The sequence below is a fragment of the Hoplias malabaricus genome, chromosome 5 (assembly GCF_029633855.1).
Source record: "Hoplias malabaricus isolate fHopMal1 chromosome 5, fHopMal1.hap1, whole genome shotgun sequence".
NCBI classification, from domain to species: domain Eukaryota; kingdom Metazoa; phylum Chordata; class Actinopteri; order Characiformes; family Erythrinidae; genus Hoplias; species Hoplias malabaricus.
This window is the reverse complement of record NC_089804.1, coordinates 4,370,215-4,384,383: the sequence shown is the minus strand read 5'-3', so window position 1 is coordinate 4,384,383 and position 14,169 is coordinate 4,370,215.

The following is a 14,169-nucleotide window of genomic DNA, read 5'->3' as shown; positions in this document are numbered from 1 at the left end:
TTGTTGCTGTTTAGAAGGAGGAAGTTACGCAACATCCAGCCTTTCACGTCTTTTACACAGTCCTCTATTTTCTTTAATCTGTGTTTGTCATCGGGCTTGGCTGAAATATACAATTGTGTGTCGTCTGCGTAACAGTGAAAGTTAATGTCATGGTTTCTTATAACTGTGCCTAGCGGTAACATGTATAATGTAAATAATAATGGTCCTAAAATAGAGCCTTGTGGAATTCCAAATCTTACTTTAGAATAATTTGAATTTAGATTGTTTACTTTTACGAATTGATGACGTTCCGTTAAGTAAGATTTGAACCATAATAGGGCTGTCCCTGTGATTCCAACCATGTTTTCTAACCTTTCTATGAGAATATTGTGGTCTATTGTATCGAAGGCTGCGCTTAGGTCAAGAAGCACCAACAGGGATACGTGGCCTTGATCAGAGGCAAGAAGAAGATCATTTGTTATCTTGACTAGAGCTGTCTCTGTACTATGATGTTGCCTGAATCCAGATTGGAATTTTTCATATATATGATTCTTATGTAGATATGAACTAAGTTGTTGGGCCACAGCTCTTTCTAAGATCTTAGACAGAAATGGCAAATTAGAAATAGGCCTGTAATTAGACAGTGTACTAGCATCAAGATTTGGTTTCTTGATCATAGGTTTAATAACTGCTAGTTTAAAAGCTTTGGGTACATAGCCCAGACTAAGCGATGAGTTTACTATAGTTAAAAGAGGATCAATAATAGCTGGTAGTAATTCTTTGAGCAACTTTGTGGGAATTGCATCAAGTGTGCAAGTTGTACAGTTTGCGGAGGTGATAATCTTCTCTAGTTCTAATTGTGGGAGTGGGTAAAAGGTTTCAAGTCTTTCTTTTACAGTTATATTATGTTTTATATCATTCACATCGGGTGGCAGCCAGGATGGATTTAATCCTGTGGCTTCAGTTTGTTGTCTAATATTCTCAATTTTATTATTAAAAAAGTCCATAAAATCTTTACTGGTGAGAGTTGACGGAATTAGTTGTTCAGAACCTGCTTGATTTTTTGTAATTCTAGAAAACACACTAAACAGTGCTCTCGGATTATTTTTATTATGGGAGATCAGCGAGGCCAGATATGCTGAGCGAGCTTTAGTGAGGGCATTTCTATACTCTATAAGGCTGTCCTTCCAGGCAGAATGGAACACTTCAAGCTTGGTTGATCGCCATTTCCGCTCTAGTTTTCGTAATGTTTGTTTTAAAGTACGGGTCTTATCGTTATACCATGGTGCGAGCTTTTTCTGTCTTATACTTTTATGTTTAAGTGGTGCTACCTTTTCTAAAGTAGATCGACAAGTATTTTCTAGGTAATCAGTTAGTACATCTAGGCCCATTGGGTCTGATGGAGTTGGAACTGGGGTCGATAGTTCTGGTAGGTTTTCTATAAATTGTAGGGCGGTAGATGGTTTTATTATACGCCTTGTAGAATAGCGAGGGTTCTTACATATATTATGGATAAAACGTAGCTCATATGAAATTAAGTAATGATCGGAGATTGCTGAGGATTGCGGTAAGATATTAATTTTGTCAATGTTAAGACCTAGTGTCAGAACTAAGTCTAAAGTGTGGCTGCGGTAGTGTGTAGGCCCTGTTACATTTTGAGTAATACCAATAGAGTCTAAGATTGAGGTAAATGCCTTTTTTAGTGGGTCACTTTCCTTCTCAAAATGGATATTGAAATCTCCTACAATTATAACTTTATGATTGCACACCGCTAGGTTTGTAGCAAAATCGCTGAATTCTTTCAGAAATTCTAAGTAAGGCCCTGGTGGTCTGTAAATGTTGCATAATAAAAATGCGTCCTTTTTTGTGACCGGATTTGTAATAATAGTGGAGAGAACCTCAAAAGAAGAGAAGGTGTCACATTGTTTAAGACTAATTTCTAGGGTATTTTGGTAAATTACACATACTCCACCTCCTTTGCCTGATATTCTTGGGCTATGTTCATAATTATAGCCTAGGGGGGTGGCTTCATTTAGTGCTAAATATTCATTTGGTTTAACCCACGTTTCCGTGAGACAGAAAACATTGAATTTATGATCACTTATAATATCATTTACGATGAGTGCTTTTGAGTTTAGTGATCTTATGTTGAGTAACCCAAATTTTAGTTCTGAGGTGTTGCTGCTAGGTGTTGTGTATGATTTAATATTGATTAGGTTGCTGAAACAGGCTGATTTTGTTTTTCTACCTTTACATTTAGTTCGGGGGAAAGACACAGTCTCAATACAGTTGAACCTGGGTGACGCCTCAAGACAGTTCGCAGACGGTCGGTTTAGCCTGTCTGTCTGCGGCCTGGTCCCGGCTCTGGATTGTCAGCAGCTATCTACACTACTCTGCTGACTAACTAAAAGACTATGTGCTATGCTGCAAGAAAGTAAGGCAGCACCCTCCCGCGTGGGGTGGATACCATCCCTACCTATAAGACCAGGCTTGCCCTCAAAACGTAACCAATTGTCTATAAAGCCCACTTGATTTTCGGAACACCACTTGGACATCCAGCAGTTTAACGCCCAAAGTCTGCTGTAAGCTTCGTCGCCACGCCGCATTGGTATGGGGCCAGAGCAGATTACGGCATCGGACATCGTCTGGGCCAGTTTAATCACCTCTGTAATATTACCCTTAGTTACCTCAGACTGCCGCAGACGAATATCATTGGCCCCTACATGAATGACTACCCTCGAATATCTCCTATTAGCTAACGGTCTAAGGTTGCCACTAATATCCGGCGCTCTGGCTCCCGATAAACAGCTAACTGTTACTGCCGGCGCCCCTAAAGGAGTAGCTAATTTCACGTGTCGAACAATAGAGTCTCCTATAACCAGAGCACTCTTAACAGGCTCCTCAGCGGGTGCTTCGCTGAGCAGGGCAAACCTGTTTGACACGCGAATCGGAGGAGCGTGGTGTCCCGGTGGGCTAGCTTTGGCCTCAGCGTTAGCATCAGCCTTAGCTTTCCGGCTATGACGCCGAGACGTCACCCATTCACCCCGCTGTGAGGGCTCTAACGCCGGAGTCGTGGGGGTGCTAACTCTCCCTAAGGCACCCGGAGTTGCTAACACTGAATCTCGCTGTTCATCCCTCAACAATAATAAGCTCCGGATGCGCACTTCTAACTGGTCCACTTTATCCACCAGAGAGCTAACTAGCTGACACTTAGTACAAATACAACCACTATCTTTATCGCTAGAGGTGGAAAAGGGCGTTAAACTAAACATGCCACACTCTGAGCAGGCAAAACAGCCAGTAGTAGCCATGGAATTGCAGGTACTTACCGCTTTTAGTGAAATTTAGTAACTTACACCAAGAACGTTACTCCAGGGTCCGGTGGCAGTTTTAGTGCCTCTGTAATGAATATTCCTGCGGAGACAATCTAAAAGATAGATCTATGGATGGTTAGTAGGTTATAAAAACAGATATAAATATAGAAATAACAGTGGAAACGAGTAAACAGGAAAACCCGAGCGATCAAAACAGCTTCCAAACGGGTACAGAAACAGCCAAACGGGTTGCCAGATCTCCCTCCCAGTTGATAAGGAGTTTAGAATATTAATCTAATTCACAGTCTACTTTATACAGTATGTTTCTTATTGTATGTGTGTCCTTAGTTTAGTTTTATTTGTGTTATTTTACATTTATTTGTATTATAATGGACAATGGTGGTGTAATATCTCCTGCTCAATTCAGTTTTAAACTGTAATTCAGAATAAAATAATACAATAATAACGAAGTGAAAAAGAAAATGTCCCTCCAGTCTGAGGTGAGAATATGTTTTTACTACTGCAGCCTTAGACGCTATTAAACAGAGCATGCACACAAACGGTTAAACATCTTGGGGTCAATATACTGTTTAATATCTAACTTCAACTCTGCTCCTGTCTGAAGTGAGGATCATATTTTAATTTAAGCTCCTAATAGGTTCTTGCTTTGTAATTCTCCTCCAGTCGTTAGGAATCTCTCCTCGTCCCTGGAATGTTCTTTCATAGTAGTTCTCCAAGTCTTTCTCAAACTTACACACAAACCATTTCCAGTAGGGCTGTGTGGACTCATCAGGGGTGATGCTCCAGCAGGCGTATTCTGGACCAGCGTCTTTGTATTTCTTGTAAGGTACATGTTTTTCGTCTGATAAGACAATGGAGCAGTCACTGTCCACTGAACTGGTGCAGAAATCTATAGAGAGATTATCTGTTTTATACCACTTCCACCCACTGATTCCCTCAGGTCTCTCAGGTCAGGTCCCTCAAGAAAGGAACACTGTGATCTACATCACCATGTTTCTCCATTGTGTTGGTGCAGATCCACACAACTGTTCCTTCAAAATATCTTCTGGACTTTGTTTAAACATGTCCCTCCTGACTGAATGAACACTGTTAAAGTTGTTAGTTAGATCATTAACAATAGACTGAAGACCTTCATTTATCAATTTACCAAAAATCTCTGTGTCCATGTTTTCTTCTGAATTAGTTGCTATAAGATCCTTCACAGTAAATGTCATCTTTTCTGTGAGTTCCTTTTCAAAACTCTTCAGCCACTTCAGCCACTCTTCAGCCACAATTCACATCTCTGTTCCTCTCTGTAGTCTCCTCTGTGGATTTTTGAATGGCAACAGTCACACTTTTCTCCTTCATTTTCACAGCATTCTTCAGTATCTGCAGTATTCTGGGGTTCTGTCCCCTAAACATATGCTCAGTACATTTTTCTTTTAAAAAATATGAAAAGTGCTCCTTTGGACGTCTGATGTATGTAATAAACTGTTGAAAGTCTCCAGTTTCTGCCAGATCCTTCAGAATGTGTTTCTCCAGGTTTGTCTTGTTCCCACTGAATGCTGGGTAATTTGCCTTCATTTCTCCAGCTGCATCAATAGCAATTTGAGCAATGACAGCCTGAAGGATTGATGGTTTGAATTTGTTACACACAGAGTCCGCAAACACACTGGTGGCTGAGGCACCTCCATAAAGCTTCTTGAAGACAGAGAAAAACTCTTCTTTCTTGTTTTCCAGATAAATCACAGGGTCATTAGCCTCTCTGAAGAGTCGGTGAAGCTCAGTGAACTCTCTAACTTCAGTGTCACACACAAACAGAGACAGATCTACTGTGAATTCAGTCTTTAATAGAAATCCCTCAGCTTTAAACTCACAGTCCACAATCTCCTGTGTGTATCATTTTTCTTTCAGTCATTAGAGTGAGTCTCTTATGTTCATCTTTAATTTTCAGTTCTGTTCTTATTTTCCACTGAGAAAGGATCATAGCATCTTTATCTTCAGTAAAGAATCTTTCCATCTCTTTCTTCACTGTGCAGTACGTGCTCTCAATTTCTTCATGAATCAGTTCTCGATCGACAGATTTTAGAGTTCCATTTTCAATCCTGTTCTGCAGTTTGTTGAATGATGAGCAAATCTTTCCGAAGGGCCCAGGTCCAATTCCAGTGCTCAGTCTCTAACTTCCTGTATGCAGCGATCTCCAGAGTGTTCTTGAAGCTGAACACAAAGTTCTCATTCAGCACTGCATCCCACAGGTCTTTAATGCGGACTTTAAGCTCTGAGAATCGTAGAGGTTTCTTCTGTGATGCAGCTGTAAGAATGGTCTGTTTCAGATTCTCAATATTTTCACTGTAAAGTGGGTTGGGGGGAGCCATGGTGGGGTTTCCTTCCCACAGCTGAGGCATGTAATACACATCTTTCTCAATATCAAATTTAATCACATCTGTGAAACTCTCTGCATTGCACTGTTCTTCTTTTGCTGCTAAATCAGTCATGTTGTCCAATTCCTGCAGTCGCCTTCGTGCTTCCATGTTCTTCTCTGCAGCAGAGATATCTGTAACATTCTGATCCACGCACACACCTAGCATGGAATGTTTAATGACTATAAAACCCCCTTCTTCAGTGACCCTGAGAGGCTCAGAGAAGGATCCAGACCCCACTAAGTGGTACCCCCCAATTTTATGACTCCATTAAGCCTAAAAGATAAATCAGAGCCTTGGAGACCTGAATTACAAAACTCACCTGAGAAGGGAGAGAACCCCGGAACCCCCAGCATTTTAATACCCTGCTGAATGCTGCAGCACGCCTGGTTTTCAACCAGCCTAAAAGAGCACATGTCACGCCCTTATTAGTTGAGCTGCATTGGCTACCCTTAGCTGCTATCAAATTTAAATCACTAATGATGGCCTTCAGAGTATTCACTGGTTCTGCTCCCATCTACCTCAATAGACTCCTAAAACCATATGTTAGCGGCCGCCCTCTCCGTTCCTTAAAGGAGTGCCAACTAACACGGCCAACCCCCCGTACAGGTCAGTCGAGGCTGTTCTCATCTCTGGTACCACGATGCTTCCAAGCACTATCAGAGCAACAGAAACCCTCTCCGCATTCAAGAAATCCTTGAAGACCCAGTTCTTCCAAGAGTATCTCTTGCACTGAAAGTCTTTCTTTAATGCACTTTTTACTTCCTGGCATATTGCACTTAATGTAAGGTACTTTGTATAAATTGTGCTGTAGTTTGAATGTTAGATCCTCTTTTGTAAGTCGCTTTGGATAAAAGTGTCTGCCAAATGCATAAATGTAAATGTAAATGTTATCCTCTGTTATTCTCAGGTGACTGTCTACTAACTAATCGAGTGACGTGAATTAAGGTTTTAATTACAAAGAAAGATTCCTGTATCAATTTAGAAGAATGTTAATTAATCTCTAATAACTAGAATAGTTGGTAGTGTACTCGATATATATATAGTTGGTAATATACTCCAGTATACTGCATATGTTATAACTGAGACCAAATGGGTAGAGGGGGCGGCACAGAGCGTATGGAAAGGTGTTAGAAATACAAAAGAGAGTAAAAACAAATGATAAAAGGCTTGGAGTCATACTGGGACCAGGATACATTGAAAGGTGATTGAAATGTAGAAGAGCAAACAGATGGTAACTTCCAAAGGTTCCAGGTATAAGAGATGCTGGTTGAGAAACGGTCAGAGAGAGAGGTAACAGTGTTGCGCGCAGCATCCTCTCTCCATTAATAAATTGTTCTTTTATTTGAAGCCAACTCAGAGACTCAGCTTTCTTATTTCTGTCATAATTTCCCTCCACAAAATACATACGATTGATTCTAGGATGTTCCATTTTCGCCAAACCGTAAGTGATTTTTATTTCTCTGGAACTTGAGACGGTCACATGTACTCCCCAAACCCAGGAACCAATCAGAGAACGGCGACCTCCCAAGTGGGAGTGACTGCGCCACCTATGGAAAAGGAGTTTGCTCGGAAGCTCTGCCCTCTTATTCTACACACTTCTGCTACACTTTCTTCTACACACTTCTTTTTACGCTCTTCCTTTTCTAAAGCTGACAGAGCCGACTCTCAAGAAGACTCTTAAAAGATTGATCTTCATGCGAACTAACAGGGGACACCTTGGGTCAGTTAGCATTGCAATACCAAAGTTAAAACAGCGAAAAATTCGATTAGCTCTGTCAGTAACTTTCAACTTATCTTTTATTTTGTGTTTGTTGTTTTTGTAGCCCAATCAAAGTTTAATTTTATCAAAGCAGGTGAAACTTATTTTGGCCAGAATAAGATACCACCTCTGAGATTAGTTGATAGCTGGTATGTTAGCATTAAATTCTGACTTCTGAGGGCGTCGCTTCTGAGGATTTGAGGAAACAGCGAGCTTCCTTTCGATGTCCCCCCTGAATCCGGGGACGATCCAGCCAGGCCAGCAGTTCTCTGTGAAGGGAATCCCCCGACTGACGTCACAACGTCTAAGGACACCGAAAGTGGCTGACTCATCCTTGAGGGAATCTCCTCCCTAGCAAGCCTACCTTCAGCTGTGACACGGGGACGACAGGAAGCCAAGAACCGGAAAACAGAGATTAAATCTGCTGGACCAATCGGTTTGGTAATAACAGCGACAAGAGTAAGCAAGCGTAAATTCCTCATTTTCAAAAGCTGATGCCTAATTAAGTCTCTTGATAAATTTACACATTAATTAAATCTCATTTAGCAACACATATTAGTTACAAGTCATATAGCCTAGCCAATTATTAAAATCGGAATGGTTTCACCTGCGTTGATTCCGTTGATTCTGAGATTTTGATGATCGAGATTCAGTGTTAGCAACTCCGGGTGCCTTAGGGAGAGTTAGCACCCCCACGACTCCGGCGTTTGAGCCCTCACAGCGGGCTGATGCTAACGCTGAGGCCAAAGCTAGCCCACCTGGACACCACGCTCCTCCGATTCGCGTGTCAAACAGGTTTGCCCTGCTCAGGGAAGCACCCGCTGAGGAGCCTGTTAAGAGTGCTCTGGTTATAGGAGACTCTATTGTTCGACACGTGAAATTAGCTACTCCTTTAGGGGCGCCGGCAGTAACAGTTAGCTGTTTATCGGGAGCCAGAGCACCGGATATTAGTGGCAACCTTAGACTGTTAGCTAATAGGAGATATTCGAGGGTAGTCATTCATGTAGGGGCCAATGATATTCGTCTGCGGCTGTCTGAGGTAACTAAGGGTAATATTACAGAGGTGATTAAACTGGCCCAGACGATGTCCGATGCCGTAATCTGCTCTGGCCCCATTCCAATGCGGCGTGGCGACGAAGCTTACAGCAGACTTTGGGCGTTAAACTGCTGGATGTCCAAGTGGTGTTCCAAAAATCAAGTGGGCTTTATAGACAATTGGTTACGTTTTGAGGGCAAGCCTGGTCTTATAGGTAGGGATGGTATCCACCCCACGCGGGAGGGTGCTGCCTTACTTTCTTGCAGCATAGCACATAGTCTTTTAGTTAGTCAGCAGAGTAGTGTAGATAGCTGCTGACAATCCAGAGCCGGGACCAGGCCGCAGACAGACAGGCTAAACCGACCGTCTGCAAACTGTCTTGAGGCGTCACCCAGGTTCAACTCTATTGAGACTGTGTCTTTCCCCTGAACTAAATGTAAAAGTAGAAAAAAAAAATCAGCCTGTTTCAGCAACCTAATCAATATTAAATCATACACAACACCTAGAAGCAACACCTCAGAACTAAAATTTGGGTTACTCAACATAAGATCACTAAACTCAAAAGCACTCATTGTAAATGATATTATAAGTGATCATAAATTCAATGTTTTCTGTCTCACGGAAACGTGGGTTAGACCAAATGAATATTTAGCACTAAATGAACCCACCCCCCTAGGCTATAATTATGCACATAGCCCAAGAATATCAGGCAAAGGAGGTGGAGTATGTGTAATTTACCAAAATACCCTAAAAATTATTCTTAAACAATGTGACACCTTCTCTTCTTTTGAGGTTCTCTCCACTATTATTACAAATCCGGTCCCAAAAAAGGATGCATTTTTATTATGCAACATTTACAGACCACCAGGGCCTTACTTAGAATTTCTGAAAGAATTCAGCGATTTTGCTACAAACCTAGCGGTGTGCAATCATAAAATTATAATTGTAGGAGATTTCAATATCCATTTTGAGAAGGAAAGTGACCCACTAAAAAAGGCATTTACCTCAATCTTAGACTCTATTGGTATTACTCAAAATGTAACAGGGCCTACACACTACTGCAGCCACACTTTAGACTTAGTTCTGACACTAGGTCTTAACATTGACAAAATTAATATTTTACCGCAATCCTCAGCAATCTCCGATCATTACTTAATTTCATATGAGCTACATTTTAGCCATAATATATGTAAGAACCCTCGCTATTCTACAAAGCGTATAATAAAACCATCTACCGCCCTACAATTTATAGAAAACCTACCAGAACTATCGACCCCAGTTCCAACTCCATCAGACCCAATGGACCTAGATGTACTAACTGATTACCTAGAAAATACCTGTCGATCTACCTTAGAAAAGGTAGCACCACTTAAACATAAAAGTATAAGACCGAAAAAGCTCGCACCATGGTATAATGATAAGACCCGTACTTTAAAACAAACATTACGAAAACTAGAGCGGAAATGGCGATCAACCAAGCTTGAAGTGTTCCATTCTGCCTGGAAGGGCAGCCTTATAGAGTATAGAAATGCCCTCACTAAAGCTCGCTCAGCATATCTGGCCTCGCTGATCTCCAATAATAAAAATAATCAGAGAGCACTGTTTAGTGTGTTTTCTAGAATTACAAAAAATCAAGCAGGTTCTGAACAACTAATTCCAGCAACTCTCACCAGTAAAGATTTTATGGACTTTTTTAATAATAAAATTGAGAATATTAGACAACAAACTCAAGCCACAGGATCAAATCCATCCTGGCTGCCACCCGATGTGAATGATATAAAACATAATGTAACTGTAAAAGAAAGACTTGAAACCTTTTACCCACTCCCACAATTAGAACTAGAGAAGATTATCACCTCTGCAAACTGTACAACTTGCACACTTGATGCAATTCCCACAAAGTTGCTCAAAGAAGTACTACCAGCTATTATTGATCCTCTTTTAACTATAGTAAACTCATCCCTTAGTCTGGGCCATGTACCCAAAGCTTTTAAACTAGCAGTTATTAAACCTATGATCAAGAAACCAAATCTTGATGCTAGTACACTCTCTAATTACAGGCCTATTTCTAATTTGGCATTTCTGTCCAAGATCTTAGAAAGAGCTGTGGCCCAACAACTTAGTTCATATCTACATGAGAATCATATATATGAAAAATTCCAATCTGGATTCAGGCAACATCATAGTACAGAGACAGCTCTAGTCAAGATAACAAATGATCTTCTTCTTGCCTCTGATCAAGGCCACGTATCCCTGTTGGTGCTTCTTGACCTAAGCGCAGCCTTCGATACAATAGACCACAATATTCTCATAGAAAGGTTAGAAAACATGGTTGGAATCACAGGGACAGCCCTATTATGGTTCAAATCTTACTTAACGGAACGTTATCAATTCGTAAAAGTAAACAATCTAAATTCAAATTATTCTAAAGTAAGATTTGGAATTCCACAAGGCTCTATTTTAGGACCATTATTATTTACATTATACATGTTACCGCTAGGCACAGTTATAAGAAACCATGACATTAACTTTCACTGTTACACAGACGACACACAATTGTATATTTCAGCCAAGCCCGATGACAAACACAGATTAAAGAAAATAGAGGACTGTGTAAAAGACGTGAAAGGCTGGATGTTACGTAACTTCCTCCTTCTAAACAGCAACAAAACAGAGGTCCTGCTTTTGGGTCCAAAAGTGGCAAGAAATAAATTATCAGATTTAATTTTAAATCTCGCTGACTTTCCAGTTAAACCTGGTTCAGCAGCAAAAAGTCTTGGTGTCATAATTGACCCGGATTTATCATTTGATCAACACATAGGTAGTATCACTAGGACAGCTTTTTTACATCTTCGCAATATTGCTAAGATTAGAAATGCCTTACCCCTTCAGGACGCAGAAACATTAGTACATGCCTTTATTACTTCAAGGCTTGACTACTGTAACGCACTACTGTCAGGATGCACCAGCAGCAGTTTAAGAAAACTTCAACTAGTTCAAAATGCTGCAGCTAGGGTTCTCACTAAAACTAGAAAATTTGAACATATCAGCCCAGTTTTATCATCACTTCATTGGCTGCCTGTTAAATTCCGCATTGACTACAAAATTTTGTTATTAACATATAAAGCTCTACATGGGCTTGCTCCTGAATATCTTCAAGATACAATTTCCTATTATGAGCCTCCACGTTCACTCAGATCACAGAATACTTGATTTTTAATTGTTCCCAGAATTCAGAAGGCTTCAGCTGGGGGAAGAGCCTTTTCTTATAAAGCCCCCAAACTCTGGAATGAATCTTCCAGAAAATGTTTGGGACTCAGACACAGTCGCAATCTTCAAATCTAGGCTAAAAACTCATTTGTTTAGTTTATCTTTTGGTAGTTAATGCTCCCCCATAGATAAAGGCGGCAGATTCGGGGGGGTCCATGGACACAGGGAATTATAGTAAACTGAGACGCTGGTGCTGTCGTCCCGCTGCTTCTCGCGATCACTCGGGTTTGTTGACGGTGGAGCGGAGGGATGCCAGTGTTTCAGGATGCTCCCATGTCTGTGTGTCCTCCTGGTTCTCTCCTTTTAGTTAAAGCTGTCATAGTCAGATCTGCCGGAGTCATTAGCCACACTCTGGAAATTTTCATATTTTCTACTTTACAAACACAAAACAGTTCAAAACTAATTCCATCCCTTTACATCTTTCCGAGTAAACAACTGCCCACCTGTCTGTCTGGACACTGATGGATGACTGTCGAGATCCTCCTCCACGCTTCAGACCAGCTGCCCATGCTCCAGCAAACACCAAGTGCCTTGAAGCTGTCCCTACACTGAAGTTCTCACGGACTACTAACTATTATCACCAGTAGATTGACCAGAGGAGGATGGGTCACCCCTTGTGAGCTTTGGTTCCTCCCAAGGTTTCTTCCTCAGCTGGGGGAGTTTTTCCTTGCCACTGTCGCCCCTGGCTTGCTCACTTGAGGGTTTTACATTTGTTTTTACATTTCATGTCAAATCTTTGTCTTACTGGAATTCTGTGAAGCTGCTTTGTGACAACATCAGTTGTGAAAAGCGCTATATAAATAAATTTGATTTGATGATAACGCTATGTTTATCATTCCTCATTATCATTCCTCTTAATAAAGTATTTTTGATTTGAAATAGGGGCGGCACGGTGGCGCAGCAGGTAGTGTCGCAGTCACACAGCTCCAGGGGCCTGGAGGTTGTGGGTTCAATTCCTGCTCCGGGTGACTGTGAGGAGTTGGTGTGTTCTCCCTGTGTCAGCGTGGGTTTCCTCCGGGTGCTCCGGTTTCCTCCCACAGTCCAAAAATACACGTTGCAGGTGGATTGGCGACTCAAAAGTGTCCGTAGGTGTGAATGTGTGTGTGTGTGTGTGTGTGTATGTGTGTGTGTGTGTCTGTGTTGCCCTGTGAAGGACTGGCGCCCCCTCCAGGGTGTATTTCCCCCAGGGACCCACCGCGACCCTGAATTGGATAAGGGGTTACAGATAATGAATGAATGAATGATTTGAAATAAATCAGTGTGTGGAGTCTATTACTAAGAGTCTGAAAATCCTGAAAACTCACCCCTAGCGTTGACAGTATTTCAATCTCTGATAAATTATTAATATTGTTGTTATCTAAATACAGTAATAAATTAAATATGTGAACACTGCCAAAATGCAAAACTGAATGCAATGATGTGGAGGTGCCAACATCTAATATTTTATTCAGAATAGAACACAAATCACAGATCAAAGTTTAAACTGAGAGAATGTATCATTTTAAGGGAAAAATATGTTGTTTCAAAATTTCATGGCGTCAATAAATCCCAAAAAAGTTGGGACAAGGCCATTTTTTTCCACTGTGTGGCATTCCCCCTTCTTCTTACAATGCTCAACAGACGTCTGGGGACAGAGGAGACCAGTTTCTCAAGTTTAGAAATAGGAATGCTCTCCCGTTCATGTCTAATACAGGCCTCTAACTGTTCAACTGTCTTGGGCCTTCTTTGTCGCACCTTCCTCTTTATGATGCACCAAATGTTCTCTATAGGTGAAAGATCTGGACTGCAGGCTGCCATTTCAGTACCCGGATCCTTCTCCTACTTAGCCATGATGTTGTGATTGCTGCAGAATGTGGTGTGGCATTATCTTGTTGACAAATGCAGGGTCTTCCCTGAAAGAGATGACGTCTAGATGGGAGCATATGTTGTTCTAGAACCTGAACATAGTTCTCTGCATTAATGGTGCCTTTTCAGACATGCAAGCTGCCCATGCCACAAGCACTCATGCAACCCCATACCATCAGTGATGCAGGCTTCTGAACGGAGTGTTGATAACAACTTGGGTTATCCTTGTCCTCTCTGGTCCGGATGACATGGCGTCCCAGTGTTCCATAAAGAACAAATCGTGACTCATCAGACCACAGAACAGTCTTTGCCACACAGTGCAAATGTCTGAGCTTGTGGAGCTTGCTTAGAAATGGCTTCCTCTTTGCACTGTAGAGTTTCAGCTGGCAATGGCGGATGGCACGGAGGATTGTGTTCACTGACAATGCTTTCTGGAAGTATTCTTGAGCCCATTCTGTTATTTCCTTGACAGTGGCATTCCTGTTTGAAGTGCAGTGACATTTAAGGGCCCGGAGATCACGAGCATCCAGTAGAATTTTACGG